At 39.9% G+C, this 20,915-nt stretch overlaps 1 protein-coding gene and 1 long non-coding RNA gene across 2 annotated transcripts in view; one reads left to right on the top strand and one right to left on the bottom strand.

The window, feature by feature from the left end:
* LOC120790382 (inactive N-acetylated-alpha-linked acidic dipeptidase-like protein 2) overlaps positions 1–20,915 on the top strand; it is a 458,890-nt gene that overhangs the window by 378,500 nt on the left and 59,475 nt on the right. The gene's annotated exons all lie outside the window — the stretch shown is intronic.
* Positions 1,316–4,833, bottom strand: LOC120790383. Its single transcript, XR_005707538.1, has 3 exons — positions 4,675–4,833; positions 4,444–4,498; positions 1,316–4,319 (listed from the first exon to the last, which is right to left on the bottom strand). It is a non-coding gene; the product is annotated as an uncharacterized LOC120790383 (long non-coding RNA).

Raw genomic sequence — 20,915 nt, 5'->3', positions numbered from 1 at the left:
CACTAAATAATTCTATTTCCTCAGTCCAAGTCCCATCTGCAATTCCTCCTTCTTCCATGACTGTAGTACAATGAGCTGCAAGACTTCTATTATTCCGTGACGAAACACATCAAGATGACCAATTCCACTGCCAAGATCATGTCTTTCTTAAGTCATCAAATTTAAAACAAATGAGTTTGAAATTTTCTCAAACATGTCTAAAGGCAAAAGTGTTCACAAGGGCCAAAAAAACTGCCCTCACTGAGAGACGCTATGGGTTGAACAAATGGGAACAACAGCACACACTTTCAGGTTGGTTCTTCTCAAAGGCATTCATGATGTTGTACTCGATGGTGCATGGGAATGTTCACAAGAAAGAAAATAGAAAGGGCGGTTCAAATCTTGCATACTTTCTCACCTCTTCACACCTGGCCAATCACTGCAGGAAGAGGCATGCTTCTTGGATAGTCATTTCAGAAATTGATGGGAGAAGATCCCTCAATTTCTTCTTGAAAAAGGTGACTTAAGGGTTTCAGATGCTGTTTGACAATCTGACAAGCACTTAATTTGAAACATACTGATGCCTTTACCTTGATGGTGGGTACAGTGTTTCTCTTTTGAACAAGAACCAGGAACCAGGGAGACCAGGAACAGCTGTATATTCTTATTCAGGTACTGTCAGACTGGTTGTTTATAATGATAATAATAATAGATAGAATGATACTTACAGGTGTATTAATGTTATTTAAAGCAGCAGCAATCATAGCAGCACAAATTAATAATAATCATAATAACAATAACAAGTTGATAATAATGAGTGTTGAGTAGTGGCAGATCCAGATACTTCAGCTCACAGGGAGAGACAGGACAGAAGAGGACACTTTGCAGTATATTTACAAGTAATTTACAAGTATCATTGAAATTGATTCCATGTCCTTGCCTTTGAGGGAAGCACAAAGGGAAGCATAGGGGGAAAAAATGAGAAAATAGACAGAGAGAAAGGAGGGGTAGATGGTACAGAGCAAAAAGACCCAGTATAGACACAGGGACAGACGGAGAATGACAAAGTAACAGATAAGCCTGTAAATATACAGTCCTAGTTGAAATTACTGGCACCAATGAATTATTAATTTAGAATATCTTCAAAAATAAATGCAAATTAACCAATTTTGTGTAGTAAAAATATTTTTAATAAAATGTCCAAGGTTAATGAACAAAAGAAAATAAAAAAACAAAACTTGCATAATAGTGAAGTAATACAAACACAATAAAGCCCAGTGGTGCTTTTTGTAAAAGGCAACATGATGATTTTAATGTTAATCTCACTATAGTAATACCTTAATTCTTTAGTACTTATGTAGGCATGACCCAGAACATAGTTATCCACTAAACAAAAGAAATGTAATCTGAGTACTGTGCTGATTTGTGTAATGCAATTGCTTCCCAGCCTTGCCCACTGCCTTGTTGATAACTGATCAAGAAAAGGGGACCATTAAAGCAGAGAAGTAAAATATACAGTATAGCAAAACAAAAATGAGGATGGAAAACAGAGGCTTTTCCATCCACTAAGATCAAAGCCCTGGCTTCTTTGTTGATAGATTGGACCTATCCCTGTGCTGTTGCTGAAGGCCGGAAGAGCTTTTTGGAGATAAAACTTGGCCTCATGAGACACTGTGGCACCTCAGACTCCTCCTAGGGGTTAACGGTGAAATAAAAATTTGGATGGTCATCATCTATAGATGATGCATTTCAAGCAGAAAACCCGGGCACACAACCCCATTACACTGCCAGCTCTTATGCGTCAAAGTTAACACTGTGTTAATAGTTATATTTTGGAGGTGGTGCACGTCAGCTAGAGCTTAGCCTAAGCCAAAGCTACGCTGGCTACGTGAGGAGGCTCTGAAGTTACACTGTAACACCTTAGGGCACATACATAAATCCCCATTAACTCTTTCAACCTTTTTCAGCCTGGTTACAAAGTCAGATGTGTTTAGCCATCTAGGGATCCAGGATCATTAAAATGTATTGCAACTGTTATCATGCATGGACCCACCATAAGTGAGTCTGCCACCTGTTATGGGGGAATAGCTCACTGAAGGATGACCAGACACCTGCATAATACAGACCTCACAATCCATCTTAATAGCACCCAGTCTCTTCCCTCCCAGCTTTTCTCTTTCACCTGCCTGTCTACACTTTTTTTTTTTTTGCCTACTCTTCATTATAGTAGGTCTTCTTTGTCTTCCCCTCTGCTGTATTTCTACACTCTATTATAGTGTGAATAATACAAATGATTCACAATAATACAGTGCCAAATTATAAAACTATATCAAAGTTAAAATTTACACCCCACACACAATTAAGCACACATACTGTACATTTGTGTTCATACATGCATATAGAGTACATAATGCAAACGTATACAAATAGTCTTCCATATTCATGCATGCATATTCCTATGCATACTTGTAAATGTGAGCACTGTTCACAGCTGTACTTTGGGACTTCCACTTCAAGCTGAGAGCACTTGAACTAAATGTGTGGAGAATGGAAAGGTACAGGGCATGTAATTAAAATTGTCCACTCCCTCAAGGCAAGTTATTTTGGGCCTGGATTGAGGACAGATTGCTTAAACTGTAATGAAAAATCCTGTGCTTCTGAGTCATTTACTTCCATTCTTCAGTTTTGCCTTAAAATTCAAAAACTTGTCAGTGCCTCATTAGAATTCTCACCTTCTCACCAGTCTCTGACTGTTGTTCACTACCACAACAACAGTCAAACCAGATATTCTGGTAGACGTTTTGAACAATGTGTTTCTTAAATTCACTTCAATTAAAGAACATTACAGATGAAAACACTGTGTAAGTGTCATTGGCGCCGAGAACTGTTATCCTGTACAAACTGTGCATACATTTTTTTTTTAAATGATTTTGTTTGTTTTCATAACATCCTATCTTGAAAATAATCCACTCATCAATTATCCATTCAATAATCTATTAACTAACATTGTGACTCGAATACATTTGAAGGCCAGTGATTGGTGTTAAAAATCACTGGCTATAGGTCATTGCATGATTAAAATTTCTGGCACTTAATCGTGACATTGGCAATGTTGGATTTAGCATATCTTCTTTGTTAGTAATCAAATAAATAGCCTAGAAATCTGGAAAACAAACAAACAAACAAAAAAAAACAATTGAACATTTGTCAGGCCTTCTAAAATAGAAAGCAAACTATCTTTCAGCAGTGAAGATTCTGCTGAGTGCAGCATGGCCATTAAGTCTGCTAACATTAGTTCTGCTAGCATCAACATTACAATATAAGCTAGCAGCCAGCTAAATGTCCATGATCCAACCTCTTTGCAAAGTGATGAGCCCCGGGAGGAATCCACCGTTGCAGCTACCCCAATCAGAAACTGTTGTCCGAGCCAAGAAGACTGATGTTTTGTCACAGCAGCAAATATTCATGGTATGCGGTACCTCAGACATCTCAAGATGATATTTGCAGTGTTAAGATAGATGAACTCAAAATGCTATCAGACTGTCCAACTAAAAGCATTATACTCTAGATTCAAGCCTCAAGGACATCTGTGGGAAGCAATGCAAAATTTTTGATGAATTTTTTTGATGAGAGCATTTACCCCACATTGCGTCACAACAAAAGCGTTGGTTTCATTTTTTGTGTAGCTTGCAAGATTTTCTCATCAGGAGATGAGAAAGAACACAATCAGTGATTGGAGTAATGAAAAGAAAATAGTTTTGAGACGCTTAGAAAACACCAGCTCACAAGAGTCCACAGCTGTGCGCAGCTGAATTTCTTAATGTTGCCTTGGGAAAGAGTCAGTTTATCTAATCCAAGTTAGATTGCTCACAACAACAACAAACAGCACATAAACATGGACTCAAAATAGTCACCTCTCTGATTGCCTTTTGTGGACTGCCTCTGAATCAACTAGAGCAAGGGAAGGCAAAGTAAACTGGTTGCAACAAGGGTAGCTTGAATCTGCATTCTGTGTGTAGATGGAGGCAGAAGAAACTGTCTGGGTCACCAGTACTCCCTACTTCTACTATTGTCATCTGGCCAAACTGGGCAGGCAGCAATGAAGTGTCCTGTGATACCAAAGTACAGGCGCTCACCCGCCCTCATCCTGCGTTGGTGATCAGCCCAACTGCATGGGTTCCTCATCTGAGGAGATGGGAGGAGGGGAAGCACTAGCTTGGGATCTGGAGGATGACTAAACTCTTGCTCTTATGAGAGGTGACAATGAAGAGCAGGAGGCAGGTAATGGCTGTGAACAGCAGGCCTTCTCCAGGTGCCATTCACACAGATGAATATCTAGCCTAATGGCAAGAGAAACAAGAGAATGCAGGTTAGTGGGATAATCACAAGAAGCCAATTAATCCTTTAATTGTTCATTGAGTCATTTTACAAAACTCCTCCATAACGCCTTTTCATTCTACTTACAGTCTGCTGCCAGCGTCCAAAAATCCACAGAATAATCAGCCATACTCCTAGATCCCTGGTAGAGATTTTCAGATAATTAGAGGCACTACCATAGTGATCTGGGTGATCAAACACTGCTTTCATCTTAGAAATGAAATTATCATATGAGAGAGTGACAACTGACATATTGGCACTTGCCACCTCCTCCAAAGCCAAAGCCCTTCTTCTCGATAATCTCATAAAATAATGTACCTTACACTGGTCGGAGGGGAATGTCAACAGCCGCTAATGGAACAGCAGGGAGCACTGAAGGTGGAATCCACTGCATTTTTTAAAATCCCCAGCAAAAGGTTCCAGGTCCATGCACTAGGAATCCCTGGGCAAAGGAAACACAGGCAGAACCTGCTGGGAGGACTGCACTGCAGCAACTGGCGGGATGATTGGGGAGGCTGGTGGGATGAGTAGAGATGTTAACAAAGAGACCTGATTAGTTTATTGAGAGATCTTATTTATCATCGCCTGGTTATTGTCTGAGAGTGTCCGGAGGAGTTGTTCATATTGTCCGAGCAAATCTACTTGCTGGAGATTGGTTGTTTTCTGGTCTGTTGGTTCTACGTTGGCCGGATCAGTCAGTTAGGTTAAGGTCAGTGAGGTTTGGGGAAGCTGGGCCAGAATTGGTGGTGGACTAGTGCAGCCAGTGTGGGCTGGAATGTGGTGCAGGTTGAGGCAGGCTGACTGAAAACACCAAACAGAGGGCAGACTATCAAGGACCTGGGCAAAGCAGGCAGTACAGGAACAGCGGAGGATAATTACCCTGAGGCATAGGTAAGCACGGTGTTAAACAAAGTTTAGGCAATATGAGAACAACAAGCTGGCTGTAGCATTAGTACCGAGTTGGTGAACTAAGAAATCTGGTGAAAACTGGAGTATAGAGCCCAGGTACATATGCTGCAGGAGCTGATAAGTGGATGGGTCACAGGTGTGCAGGTGAATTATCAGCAGGTGGGAACAGATCGCCACACCCAAACAAACACACACATAGACAAAGAGAGAGACAAACTGGAGACAAACAGGAAACACAAGGGTGGGGGGAAAAAAGGAATGGGAGAGGCACAGCTGATACCATGACACTTAATGTGAATCCCAAAGCATATTAAATTGCACTGCCATCTATTCAACAACACCTTCAATGCTTGAAGGGGACCTATTATGCTCTTTTCCAGCTCTATATTATTATTCCGGGACTCACTTAGATTAGCTTTGCATGATTCACTGTTCAAAAAAAGTCCTTACTTATCTCAAACTGCCTGTTATGCAGCCACTCAGTTGAGCCTCTGACTTAAAATAGGCAATATTAGCTCAGGTCTCCTTAAGAGGCTTCCTTAAAAGCTCATTTTCTTCTTATTGGCTGAACATCTGGAAGCCTGCTGAGGGCCAGCACACCCAGCGCTTGTTAGCACCGCGTCATCCTCTTGCTGATGTCGAAGTTCTGAGAGCAAACTGTAAAACTAAATAACTAGTAACTAAAACTTAGTATCATAGGATAATTGATTGGAAATGGCAACTTCCCAAATGCATCGATACATGTTCGAGCCCGAATCCAATCCGGAGTATGAGAGTGGACAGCACCATCATCTGCAGCAACAAAGATCACAGCAGGAAATCTCTCGTAAATATCACCTGCTTATTGTGTGACATAACGATGGATTCAGTCTTTCAATCACAATCTGTATATTTTTTAAAAATATATATTCACCTGTCAATAGTTGCATGTGTGGGAAATGAGCTAAAATGCCAACTAAAGTGGAAAACATCTGCTATCATGAAATACAAAAGCTGCTGTTGCTAGTAAAATGTTATTCTGCTGTCGCCAAACGACTGTAGAGTGAACCTGCACCGTTGTTTATTTGAATTACATTAAATGCCACTGATGTACTATTCAAGTAGACTGTATTGGAAGAAAGACATGATTGGATGGATTGGCTATAACAATAACCATGTTTGAGCATAAGGTGGTTCATAAGTGTTCTTCGTGCCAGAAGACTGCAGGCCTAAGATCAATGGTCAACTTTGTGATCGTATCATCTGCGGCCGTATGTCGTGAAAGAAGCAGAGCTTTCAACTGATCACCACCTGGTATGAGTTGTATCAGATGGCGAGGGAGGCAGTCAGACAAATTTTAAAAATTGAAATGTGTAGTGATGGTGACCTGGGAAGATCTGGCAGAGGCCCTTGGCCTTAAGGTCTTTATTTCCCACCTCTGGAGGAACTTTGCACACACGTCATTTTTCCCTATTAAGACTTAAACCAGTGCAGTGGCAGGGCTTGATAAAAAGGCCCAGCTGTCATCCCCACCTCACATAATGCCCCATTTGTAAAAGGTTATGATGCAGTGGTGGTTTTGGCATGGATACTTATGCCTCACCCTGTTATGTAGAAAAAACTCATCTCTGGCTAAAGAAATTCTCTTCAAAGTGATTCGGTCTTTTTAGTACCAAATATTCAAACTCTGTGGACAGTTGTGTCCTAGGACAAGTTCAACTGTGTAAAGCTTGGATCCTGTCAGTTAGAATAGATTTCAGTGGTTTGTCATTGAGAATAAAAAATGCTTTACATAATGCATTAAAAACGAAAAATTAAACAGGAAATACAAAAAAGGTTGGAAACCATTTTAAAGAAATAATTAAAAAATCTGATAAATAAAGTGAATATAATATCAGATGATAAAAAATATGTTCTCTGTGCCTGTATGTTTTATGTTGGTCAGTTGTGATTCTGTTTGCATTATGAGTTTGAGAGGTAACGTTATCATGTCTCATTGTCCTAAGCATTGGATTTGTAGTAAGCCTACTTAGATACAAAAAATTAACATACTGCTAATTAGTCACGTAAATTAGTTGACACAGAATGTTTGAAATTTAACAACATTCTGAATATAATGAATGCTTTTTTGATGTACACTCATGTATTCAGCAGCTACATGTATGGTTTTTGGAGAGAAACAGATGGTAGGGAAAATGATAACATCTTTGCCAATCAACTAGTCAGTCAGCCAGTGATGGAGTCAGTCAGCCAGCCAACCAGCCACACATTCTGTCTTAGCAGCTTGGTTTACAGCATCCTGCTATAAAACGTAAGTGGCTGATAGCTACAGTCACTTCTGTCAGACAAACTCTGAAGTTGCTATGACGTTACCACAGCAGCAGTCTCCATTGCTGCGATGACAAGCTCCTTTATCACCTGTTAACGGGAGTTAGTGTGTGCGTGCGTACTGTGGGTGTGTACACTTCTGAGAAAGCAGTGAAGCAAGTACAAGCCATATGTATGCGTTGGTTAGGTGTATGTGTGAGGTTATGTCTATTATTGGCGTGTGTGCAACAGAGACAGGCATGAGTGTGTATAAGAGCTGACAGAGGCATCCAGGTTGTCAGCCTTTGTGATTGAGGAGAAGGTAATTTGTTAGACGCATCCTCCTCTGTGGCCTCCTGCATGTCTCCCCTCTGTTCATCGTTCTCTCCATCGCTTGCCTTCCATCGCGTCTCCTGTAAATCTCTCTCAACCACTCTCTTTCCCACTTACCCTCCATCTCTCACCATCCTTCTTGTCTAATGCTCTTGTCTAGTTCTTGTCCTCCTTCTCCATCCCCCTCTTCCTCCCCCTTGCCCAGCTCGGGCCCTCATCCATCAGGCCTAATGATTAAGCTGCTGCCCTGCTCATCTGAGTGCCTGCTTTATATTTCCCAGAGCTGAAAACTGACTTTAGCTGAGCAACAGATCAGCATACTTCAGCAGCAAGCACAGGAAGCTTATTCTTTATACAAGTAGAGGTACACTGATTAGAGAGTAAAGGTCTTTGTTAAAAATTGTCTGTATAAAATTATGGCCTAACCAAATATGAACCCACTTTGGCTGATTTCTTAATTTTAAGCATAAGAAGGGGAAGATTTTTGGAAAAGCTGTTGACCAGTATAAGTTTTTGATACAATATTTGTGGTTTGTAGATGAAGATGCCAAATAAGTACACAAAACTTTAATCTTGACAGGTGACCATTTAAAAACAGTGAATCCCCCAAAAGTATATGTTACAGAAACTGATCCCCAAGACCATTAGCGAAACCCCTCATCCAAACGAAGATTGTCCAGTCATAGCTTAGCAACCATAACTAGGCATAGAAGGTTTGTCAAGCTTTAGATTTCTCATCATGATAAAGCGATGTCCATGGGCTCGAGCTAAAGGGACTTTTTGTGTTGTCTTTTTCATGCCTTTTTCAAAGACAAAATTACAAGAACAAAAGTGTAAGGATTGGAAAGCTTTTGTGCCTTTGCGTTCAGTATGTTACTGTGTGACTTTTGTGTAGGCTTCTCCCTTAGGGGAAAATCCAAATGTTATTTTGCTTTACCTTTTATTGGCTGGGGCAAAACCAACATATGAGTCCAGTATTTTTCAATAGCTTTATACAGCGAAGAAGAGAACAGCAGGGCTTGATTGTAGTGCTGTTGCTGAAAATCAGGGAGGAGTCGGTGGAAATGCTGGATTAAAACTTTGGTTTTGCTCCGGACAACAATGTTCTCGTCGCACGCAGACAATAAACACAAAATCAAGAAAATCTGAGGATGTAAACAGCTGCCGGATAACAGCTAAAGGAAATCTCTTTTTGTATTTCTTCCCTAAGGTATGTGCAGAAAAAAGTTGTGACTGAGTCGTGGAGTATCTTGGTCACAAATGAGGGTAGCGAAGGGCCAGTTGTAACCCCTATTGTTAGGCAATGTTAGAAGATCAATTCAATGCATGAAAGCAAGAAGCATTTCCAGTGGAGATTTCCTTTAGGGATACTGTAAAAGACATCACGCTTTAGATGCCAACTCTCTAGTCGCTTCATAAGGAATCCTGGGTTCTTGCTTTGAAGTGGGGAAACCAAAACTTGTAGGACAGCTATGGACTTCATTGAGCTATGTTTGAAGGTGCTATCAGGGAAGAGAGAACCATCTTGGACTCCTTTGAAAACCATGCATGATATCAGGTTCAACATCAGTTTTACAGGAATCGTTGAGTGAAAATTCAGTGTTGTAGTTATCTTCATTTCACAGCAGTGGATTGGCTCCTTTTCCTATTTTTATAATGCATCCTGTCACAAACAACACCATTTCGAAACTCTATTTGTATAAATTAAAGCTTGATTTATCATTCTAAACTTCGGCTACACAAAAAACCTTTCCTTCTTCCTTGACTTCATTATGAAAATCATCAACTTCCAGATTTTTTTGCCCGTCAACAAGGGGCTTTCAGAATGTTATTGTTTCCATACCTCTCTGCATCATCACTCATGTAGACTGCAGCCAAAAACATACAACTGAGAGGAAATGAGTTCAGTGAAGGATGCTGTCAAACAAGTGTTTGTATCTTTCTTTGAAGTGGATTCACTGTTTCACAGTCATCATTATACAAGACAGGTGGAAGTGCCAAACTTATAGAAATTTTCTTTTGACCTCTGTCTCCATGCCAGAATTCTTGCAGTGTATCAGTCTTGCTGACAGTTTTGCTACTCAACTGTCTCCTCCTGTAGAGGACAGGGAGTTCTAAGAATTTGTGACAGCTGGGGGTAAAGGGGTACTTCTTGAAAAGTATTCTTTCACTTTTTTGCACACTTTATTATGTTTATTATGTTTTCAGATTTAATTTTAAATGGATGCCATCAATCACTCAATAACGCACAATGACATAAGGAATTCACATTCACATTCATTATGGGTTATTGGGTATAGTTTGATGGGTGAAAATGGTTATTTTATCATTTTAAAATTAAATCTGCAACACAATGAAGTGTGCAAAAAGTGAAGGGGTCTTAATACATGCTGAAGCGACTGTACTGTGCTGTAATGTCCTTGAAAGAGCCATGGCAGACGAGACTTCTCAAATGTGTTATCTTTGACTTCCGCAGCATCTCTGTTCCCAAGTCTCTGAAAAACTGATGCTCATTTCATCTTTGTTTTATAAGTAAAGCAATTGTATGCCATCTTTGCAAAGATTAAACTTCTGAAAAGCTGGTCTTGTGCCAATCATTGGGATGAGCTTCCAATGATGGCAGGTCTAAAAGCTTAAACCCCTCTTCATCTATTTTGTCTTCTGAAAAACAAGACGGTAATATTACACTGATAAAAAGAAAGTTGGTTTTAAGTGACTATAACAGACAAAAAAAGACAAAGCTATTGAAAAAAACATGTAATATTTCAAAAGTCAAATAAAAGATGGAGCACAGTTAATCCTTTATGTTCCTATACGATGTGATATGACACGATACAATACACTTTATTGTCCCCATGGGGAAATTTGTCTTGGACTCAAGTGCTGCACACGTGTACCCACCTCTATAGTAATATAAAACAAATAACAAATAAATAATAAAAAAAACAACACATATACACGAAGCAGCACATACTGTAGCAAATCACAACAACAAATTACACCTATTGTGCATTATACATGTGTAATATTACACATATTGCACATATTACACAACCAGCTATAAGAAATGTGTAGAACACCATTAAGCTATCACATAAACCCTGCAGCAACCCCTGCAAGCAACATTATTTATAATTTTAAAAGAGGTAGGCACAAATGAGTTTTTAATAAGGTTGAGTCTACATTGGGGTACTCTATATTGTCTGCCAGAGGGTAACAGCTCACAATCTGACCCATCTCCCAGCTGTGGCTATCACTGCATTTCCACTAGCAGGAACATACACCGCACAGATTATAATTTTCCCGAACTCCTTTGGAAGATAAAAAGGTCTAAGGGACAGGCACAGCAGCTCAATATCAGTGTTTCATACAGTCTTTCTTACGGTGTAATGTCTGCACCAACTGTCATTGACAAACAGACAGATGCTGCCCCCTTGATTCTTCCACGACATTTCAGTTCTGTCGGTCCGGACAAGAGAAAAAATCCTCCAACTCAATGGTTTGAAATCATTTAAGGAGCCAAGTCTCTGTAAACACCATCATGCTTGGTGCCAAGTTCCATTCCATTTTGCCTCTCAGTGTACGCACGTTGAACGGTATCATACGGGGCAGCAGTGGTCTGTTGCCTCTATGTCAGAGACACTGCCTTGTCCCCCCTCTTCTGCCTCTCCTCCATCGATGTCCGTTTCATACCAGCTATACTCTCACAGCCTCAGGCAGTTCCCCATGTGTAGTAAATCTTGTAGAGCAGAGGGACAGGAGTGCGTCTCTGCTGTAAAAGAGCAGCAGCTCGACCTCCACATGTGGAATTTTTTGGCATGTTTTGATCAATTCCCAAATAATCACCATTAGGATTAATGCCTGTGTAAAAGTCGCCATGGTGCTCCTAACCCAACTTATATTTTTTGTATTCACACTACACTTTAGACTAGAAAAAATACAGGCCAATATAGGCTTATAAAAATAATAAAAACAGGCAGAAAGCAGCAGCCCATGTATTCAGGTCACCAAGAGGGCAGCGCCACTGGAATTAACTAAGGAAATAACAATTCATGTTATGTGTTGATGTAAAAAACATCAAAGCTGTGATAAGAATACATTCACTCTCAAATGGTGGAAGGTGTTAAAAGTGCTGAGAAATTGTTCCTCATCAAGGGTTCAGACATGGTTTTGTTTGAAAAGGCAAAATGTCAAGCAGAAAACAATTATCCACAGATTAAACAGGGCAACAGCTGTTGCCAGAGGGGGCAAGACTAGAAAGATTTTTTAATCATATCAGAAGGAAACATGTCCACAAACATCGGAAATGTTTGGGAATGCTCTCTGACTTATGTTGGTCTTGTAGCACTGTTTGTTTTCATTTTCATCATCCAAATTTCCTTAGCATGCTCTGAAGTATTTGCTTCACTGGTTTCCATGCAGTGCGTTGCACTGCTGCTTGTCATGCACTTTGACTAATGTGACACTTATAATCCTTTCTATTAATAATTATCATGATAGTAACTAAGCCAAATTACTGTCATGGTGAATCTCTGTACTAATTTCACATGTCATTTTAAATGTTGTGGCAAAACACAGTGGCCACACCTCGTGTCTTGAGACATCCAACAGTAGAGTACATCAACAGGAACGCAAACAGGAATGTGAAGTGTGGATACAACAAAACGCTTTACACTTCCGTTATTAAAATGCTAATTAATTCAAAACTGTGTCATCTTACAACAATTGCATTATTTTTAAGTTAAAGTGTTGGGTAATTGATTTTTTGTATATTAAAAAAGAAACAGGTTAGATAGTCTTATGAAACTACAGGCCCTAGAGTACAACCTCAATGCAACAAAAGTAAGTACACTTGCGATTTCCAATTAAGGCTACTAGCATGAAAAAGGTAATAAAATAACAAGTGAACACCACAGCTTCCTTAGTTTTGGCCTGGGTTGTGTCTGATGCAAAATTAAAAACAGTAAAAAAACTGGATAGTGAGGCTTCATAAAAATCAGAGAGGGCACAGGAGCATCAGTAGGCTACTGAACATGAGCTGAACCACAGTTGCAGTAGTGGTTAAGAGGAACAGGAAGAGCCATACTACCAATAACAGAAGGTGCAGTGGCCGTTGTCAGAAGCTTATGCCACTCCCAAATCGCTAGTTACGCCACCTTGCATTGAAAAACAGTCAGGTCAGTGCTTCTGATGAACCCAAACTGCAAAAATCAAATCAAATCAAAACTTTGTAGACATCACTAAGGTTTAGTTTCTTATAGCAAATGCTGTAGTGGGGGCTGATTTGTTTGAGAATATGGAGAATAAACCTCAGGAACACACTATTTTCAGGATGACCAATGAAAGAAATGCTGAATGAAAGATTGCATTGAGTTAAAGAAGCTAGAGAAACAGCATCCAACAGAAGGAATTACAAAATGTCTAAAAGGTTGTAACTTAACGCTAGCTACACTACACTAGCTTATTTGGGTGTGAGGCTAGCTGATTTCTTTAAAGACACTGGACAAACATTACCTAAACGTTACCTTCACCTGCTGTAAAGGCCCTACACTGTTACTGTCAATGAGGAAAACCAGTCATTTGTAATGGCATTAGATTTACACGTGTAAATAACGCAACTGATTATACACTTTTGACAAAACTCTAACTTTCTGAAAGTCCGTCTCTTGAGTTCAAATATTCAGTGACTAATTGATATGCGTCTACTGAGTTTTGTGCCGCAAAACACCCCAATTTACTGCCGTTTAAGAAAACCAATGCAGAGAGACAAAATGTACATGTGACCGCACCCAACTTATGTGGGGCACTGGGCAATGGTGCATTGTGAAGTGCTGCAGGGCACAGGGTGTGGACAGAGCATGAAGTAAGCGGATGTACGGATGCTGGATGGCGATACACGCACTATGTTTAGCCTGGATGTAGTTACTCAAGATTTACGAGTGATTGAAGCTCCATTCTGTGCTTTATTGCGCTTAAGACTGTACTTTGTTGAATATGGAGGTCATTAAAGTCCCACACCCTAACTGGCACATGTTTTTCTACATTTCCCCTGGATTCTTTGATAGCTCCAAAGATTCACTAAGTCTTCTCTCCTTTTTGCTCCTGTTAATTATTTTACACAGTGGAGAGCTGAGCTGCTTTGATGCCAGATGATGTCTTTCTTTCTCCCTCTTTGCATGAATACTTCTCTTACTCCCACTCTGCTTTAACTCTCTCTATTAGTCACTTCCGAAATCTGCCCTGCAGTGGTGTTACAAGTCCCACTAAAGCAAATTAAAAGAGCCAGAAACAAATTTATAATTTGGCAAAATGGCACTTAAATTGAAATTGTTAAAAGATATATACGATTCAAAAGCCTGCTGATGAGTTCAGGCTCCTCTCCTTCTCCTCAGAGGCATAGAGCAGAGCATGCCACTCATGCCCAAATGGATGTGCAGTCATATCAGCATACAAGCACACAAACACACAGCAATAAACGCAACTTATTTGGGCACACAGAAATGATTTTACATGCACTTTTTAAACACCAGAGGGGACACACTCTCATATGCTGTAGGGTGAGTGGGCAGGTACAGCACTGTAACTTTTAAACCCCATGTCTAATGAATTATTAAACCAAAACATAATGCTACTCTACACCAACGGTGTGAAGAAACTGCATTGGATGAATACATAGCAAAACAGCCCAAGGCTTCTTTTCTGCGATAAAACAAGTGTACCCCGACCACTCTATTATTACCTTCTTGTTTTTTACTCTCTTCATGCTTTCTTACGCTGCTCTCCTGACAGTTTCTTCCCTATTTGCTTGTTATCATAGTTGCTACTGTATCTCTGTCTTATACAAACTTTCACAAGAGTGCTGAAGATGCAGAAGATAAAAAATTGATTGGCATTACCATTTAATCAATAGACGGACATGAAAATGTGATGTGGCTGCGCCCGGGGTGCTGTTGATGGAGAGGAGTTAGATATTTGAAAGAGAAGGGAGACCCAAGGATAAGGGTGCGGCACAAACGGAGGGGCCGGGTATGTATATGTAGAGGCTGTGTGTTTGTGCGTGTGTGTGTATGCTGTCATTTAAAATAAAGTATTTCTTCTGGGAGTCAAAAAGAGGAGTTATCAAGCTTGGATGATTGGCAGACAGGGGAGAGGTGAGGTTTTTATTGTGTTTGCTGCAGATTAAAGATGAGTGTGAGAGAGCTCTCCCTCCTGCGAGACCTGATCTGTGTGCATGGATTATGCTGTCACATCTAATCACAGCCCATCAAACCGACTGAAAGCTGAGTTGACAGAACTGTTTAATAAACGCAGACACACACCCCAATACACTCCCACCACACACAGAGGTAGAAAACTTTAAAGGAACAATAAGATCCCCTGACTCCACCGCTCCTTTTCATCATCTTTTCATCACCTCATTTCTGCTATAATGCAGCTTCATACACACACAGACGTTTTTTTCTGTTCATTTGTATTTGGTTTCATATATTTATTGGTTGTCATATTTCATATATTCAACAAATACATAGACATAGAAATGAAACAAAACATATATAAATACAAAGAATACCTCAAAGAAAATGACAACAACAAACAAAAAACCCCACCACATATATAGTTCATCATTCTGTCATGCATTTTTTCATCAGAAGGTACAGAGTTGGTTATGTAACTTGGTTTCCATTTAGTGATTGGAGCGTCTCAAATTTTTTGGAATGTACATAGGTGGCCTCTAGTGGCATATGTCAACTTTTTCATGGCCAGGCAGCTTGAGAGGCTTAGCTAGGCGTAGCTATTGATTAACAGTGGGTATCTCAGAGTTTTCCACTGAAGAGCAATGCAGTATTTTGCCGGTGGGATACAAAGACTGACCAGTTTCACCTTAGATTTGGATCATTTCATATCAGGAAAGAGGCCTAAGATGAAAGACGTTGGAAGAGAGGTACTGTCAAAGGAAAAAGATCAGATAAGGTCTGTTTCATTTTTAAGGTGTTTCATCCACTCAGTGCTATTTTCTCCAAGACCAACTCTTGGCAGATCTTCAAACGGGTATTGCCATTCCACTCTGTTAAAACCCTTTTCAGTGTCCAGAGGTAGAATGGCCATATCCGGAGAATCCTATTCTTCCTGGTTTATATTAGGGCCCTTTTCATATAATGAACATCTACAAGATCATGGACAATGTTTTCCCCTGCTTCCATGCAAATGATGTGATTCTAATTCCATGTGCTAATGATTTCCAGTGAACTTTTGCCTTTAAAGCTGCTATATTCAATATTTATCATTAACAATGGATCCAATGATTACATGTATTGGAAATGTGTTGCCTGTAGTTTAGAACCCACAGAGAAGTGTCCTCCGACTCTGCAGTTCCCCTCAGCTCTGTGGAGTTTTTTTTAGCACGTTTCAGCTCATTGTTTCAGCTCACCATTCTCATCAATGACATTTCCCTTTGGGTACTGTTTTCAGCAATAATCTCTTAGCAGTCCACTGCACACTACCTACCTGGAACAAATGGCAGACAAGCAAAGTTAGCAACAAGCTGGTGAACACGGTAGAACATTCAGCAGCCAAAACAACCAGATATTATTCTCAGAAGTTGGTGGAGACTAAAAAAGGGCTAAAAGGAGTGTGAATATTGGACTTTCATTCATTAGGTGGACGGAAACAATGTCCACCAAATGCAGTAATGTGGCAAAGTTGGTTGTTTAAATAATCAACTCTGCCATACACACTGCAAAGGTAATAGCATATCAGTGTTGAGTTTACAGCTTGTTGCTGCTGCCCCCAACTGGAGATTGACAGTAAAGCTCTTAGTAGTGAATGTGATGGCACAATTTGTCCTCAAAGGACACTTAACATGTTTACAGACTCTGTGTGCAGGATGTGCAGCTGAAAGCATTTGTAGGCTACTAGTCCAAAATATCATAATGATGCTTGGCACTCTTTTGTTTTCATCTTTTTCTTGCCCTCTTTTTTTTTACAACCCAAAGTTGACACACATACTTGCAACCCGCTTCCACAGAATAGCCCGTAACACATCAGATGGTCTTTCACTGAACACATTTTTGACAGACCACAGTAGGAAACACACAGGTGTAAATAATGGCTGAATCCCACTGCTTCAGTTTCAGGGTGTTGTGCATGCTGTCTTACTGGGATCCTTGAATACACCAGAGTCATTATTAATGTTATCAATAACACCTATCATTTTCCTGCTGTTACAAGTCAAACTAGAGACCATCTTACGATGGGAGCACATCAGACGTGACGCCCGCTAACATGTTTATTTTCCCAACCATTAGTATTCATTATTATATTATTACATGAGTACTGAGTATGGATGGGTCAGACCACACCTAACTTGAAACTCAGCCTTCATTTGGATCTTAACTACACACTTGTAAAGTTTAATGACTGTATCTTGCTTGGTTGTGACACTATCGTGGTGACAAAATCTCTTCGCAGACAGACAGACATATAAACACACACAGACTCACAAGGTGAAAACAATACCAAGCCCCTTGTCTCGACTGGAAAATATCTGCTGTGAAAAAAGTCTTTTGGGAACCACAGTTCCACGGCGTGTAAAGTGTGCCTCACACTTTACAAGTACACTGTGCACTGTAAAGATCCACTGTATCCTTAGACTTAGATATTTCACTGTAAAGATAAATTTTCCATTTTTTTCTACAAGTTATACAGCATAATGGCCCAGAGGTGTTTTCTGATCCTGACTGATTAGACCTCTGCTCAGGTTGAATTTTGGGAGAGCTGTGCTGGGAATTGTGTGAGATAAAATTCAGTGTAATAATGATAAAGGTGTAACTGATCCCATGCATTTTTAATGGTTTGCCTGTATTGTTTTATCTTGTGTGTTTTTGTACTGCTTCTGTGTTTGTTTTGCCTTATTTTCTCTGACCAGATTTCAAAGACTTTAATTTTTTGCCTTAATTTGATGTCAGTCAAGCACAGTCTATACTCACCCAACGTCTCCCACATGGGAGGTCAAATCAGGCAACAACTGAAAACTACCCGTGTGGATGGACCATGGCCTTGTAGGGCCTTTGATATAATCTAACCACTATCAGTTCTTTAATATAATCAAACCAATCGGCAATTGCAAACTTCTGGCTAAATGCTTGTATTACAGTTGCTTTACAGGCTCAAATTGTACTTATCTTTTGTGTTGAAACACATTTCATTTATAACACGGCTTAAGTTGTAAGTTAGCTGTCACTTCGTTACAGTAAGCCGGTAGCACAACCACTCAGTACATGTGTTAGCGTCGACAAGTGTTAATGCCAAGCATTTTGTAGAGCAAATGATCCATCAGGGACACATGGATGATTTTGTTGTCTTATCATCACTACAAATCTGGGACAGTCTCCCAAAAACCTGCTGAATTCCTCACTTCCTTTTGCAATGCATACTTCAATTGACTTTATATTGTTCTTTGAGTTAAGAGGAGCACCATATGTTTCCTGGAGCACAAAGAACATTTGATGCTTTTAACGGCTGTCCTCTCCACTCTTTCCTTTCTTTGATTCGTTTTCTACTCTCCTCTTTCTTCTCTTCCTCTTCTTCTGCCTCATTTCTCATGACCTCTCTTTTCCCTATACTTACTTTTCTCCCCCATTCATTTTTCTTCTGTTTCCTTCTTTTTCCTTACATCTGCTCCTGTTCTCTCCGATCTTTGTCTCCTCCTCCACTGTCCTTTATCACCTCTACACCTTCTTTCTCCATCTCCTTCCCCTCATCAATTTTCCATGACTTTTCCTTATTTACTATTTAAACCATCCTCCTTCTTCTCTCTTTTCAGGTCAGGTGATTCATGATCTCTGTGTATTACAGAAACCCTCCTTCACCCTTTATAGCAGTGGCAGATACACTATATGAGACATGAATATTCATAATGTGATCTGTGTACTATATTCTATAGCTTTCCACTATACCTTTCTTCTGTTCCTGTCAGTTTCTGTGATGTCTGTATGAAAAACAGACGTAGTTGATGAATGCTGTAATATGAGGACGTGTAAGGATTCTATGTAGGTTGATTTATTCTGAAATACCTACTATTGTTTTGCTGACACACACATCCAAACCCCAGTCAGACAAGCTTTTATACAAACCCAGCAATATGGAACCACTTGGACAAGAAGTTGTGTGCTGAGAATCAAGGTTGAGTGACTTACTGAAGGGCAAGGCAGCAATTCAGCATCTGGTTGAAAACTTTGCACATCAAGTTTCCAAACAGTAGAGGCACAAAACACAAGAGAAATGTAATTTGCACACTGCAAATGTCATCCTGTGTGTGTGTGTGTGTGTGTGTGTGTGTGTGTGTGTGTGTGTGTGTGTGTGTGTGTGTGTGTGTGTGTGTGTGTGTGTGTGTGTGTGTGTGTGTGTGTGTTGGTTTGATGTTTGATATTGAAAGTCTAAGTAATTAGAAAAATAAACTGAGAGACCATCTTAGGATGGGATCACATCAGCTGCAATGCCCGTCAACACATTGACATTCCGACCCATGAATACTCAGTAGTAATTACTACATTATTACATGAGTAATCATTACTCATACGTCGAACGACACCCATCTTCCGACGTAGCCTTCAATTTGATCTCAACTAGACTGTAAGTACTGTAATTGACTGTCTTTCTGCTGTGTGTTTTTTGTTTTCGGAATTTCTACAGAAATGTTCACTTTTGAAATGGCAAGATGCCTAGAAATGTATTTCTTTTTCTAACATTTAAGCCTAGAGCATGATATTACATATTTCATTGACTTTATCAATACACATAAATGACAGCTTAATGATTTTTAATCTTTTTTGTGCATTTATTTAAAGACCGCATGTACTTCTTTTTGTCACTGTTGTTACCTTACTACTTAGGTAATATTGCAGGCTTTTATGAAATACAATATTATTTCTCAGCTCGCAGAAGTCAGAGAAAAATATTGATAATGTAATATATCAGGAGACTATTTTTTATTTATTTGAATCAGGTAGTTAAAAGTGTGATTGAAGGATGTTTGTTTATTTATGCAACCATGTTTTTGCTATAACAATGAGAATATTTTAAAGACAGTTGTGAAACAGCAATGATGTAATCCTTTAAATCTTAACTCTTGGGTGTAGCAAAATTCAATGAATGTAAAATCATTATCATGTCAAGTGTGACACATTTTGTTTAATGTCACAGAAAAAAACACACAAAAACACCAGTGACACGATGCTGAAATCGATGTGGAACAGGCAGTCTTTGGCAATAAGGCTCCCTCTGAGATTATTGTATGCATTGTATTGCCAGCGAATATTACAAAGTTGATTCCTGAAGTGAAAGAGGCTGTCCTGGAGTTGTGCCTCAAGCTCATCCTCCTGCCTTGGGGTATCTTTTTTAACGGCGATTGTACTCACTCTTGTCTCTCCAACTTGCACTGAGATGCACATCTTCTGCTAGCACCATTGGGTTAGTCACCACCCCACCTGAGGACCTGTTTAGGGGATGGGCAGACCATTTGTAGTCCAAACAATCACCATAAGTACATGTCCTGGAGGTGCTGCAGACAGTGCTGTCGGACATTTCCGCTAAGTTTCTGGAGTTTGAAATGCCAAACCTGTACAATTTGTCAGTTATGAATTTCAGGTTTTCATGGGTCTTACACTGGTACATCTCTCTGTCTCTCTCATTTGGTGGAACCACCCAGAATGGTCTCGGATGGCAGAAGAAAGCATAGAGATTTGTTGGCGCTCTGATATATATTTCTTGAGCAAAGAATGAGACGGTAGCCTCCGCCGTCTATTACCCCTCCTGACAGTTGGTTCATTCCTCTTCCCTGTAGTCAGTCTGCTGACATCATCTCTGTGGAAAGCCTGTCTGACAGAATTTCGCAGTCTCCCTTCTGTATGCCGGATTCTTGGAATTTACTTTTTTCTGATGGTTCGAGAATCACAACCGATGAGCTTCTTGCAGTGTGTTTAGGGTTTATATTTTTTGATCAGCTTCTCCGATACCAGCTGTGCAAGACTTCC

This window comes from Xiphias gladius, chromosome 6, assembly GCF_016859285.1.
Source record: "Xiphias gladius isolate SHS-SW01 ecotype Sanya breed wild chromosome 6, ASM1685928v1, whole genome shotgun sequence".
In the NCBI taxonomy this organism is placed as follows: Eukaryota; Metazoa; Chordata; class Actinopteri; order Istiophoriformes; family Xiphiidae; genus Xiphias; species Xiphias gladius.
The sequence above is the reverse complement of the archived record's forward strand: the minus strand, read 5'-3'. Positions and strand labels throughout refer to the sequence as shown.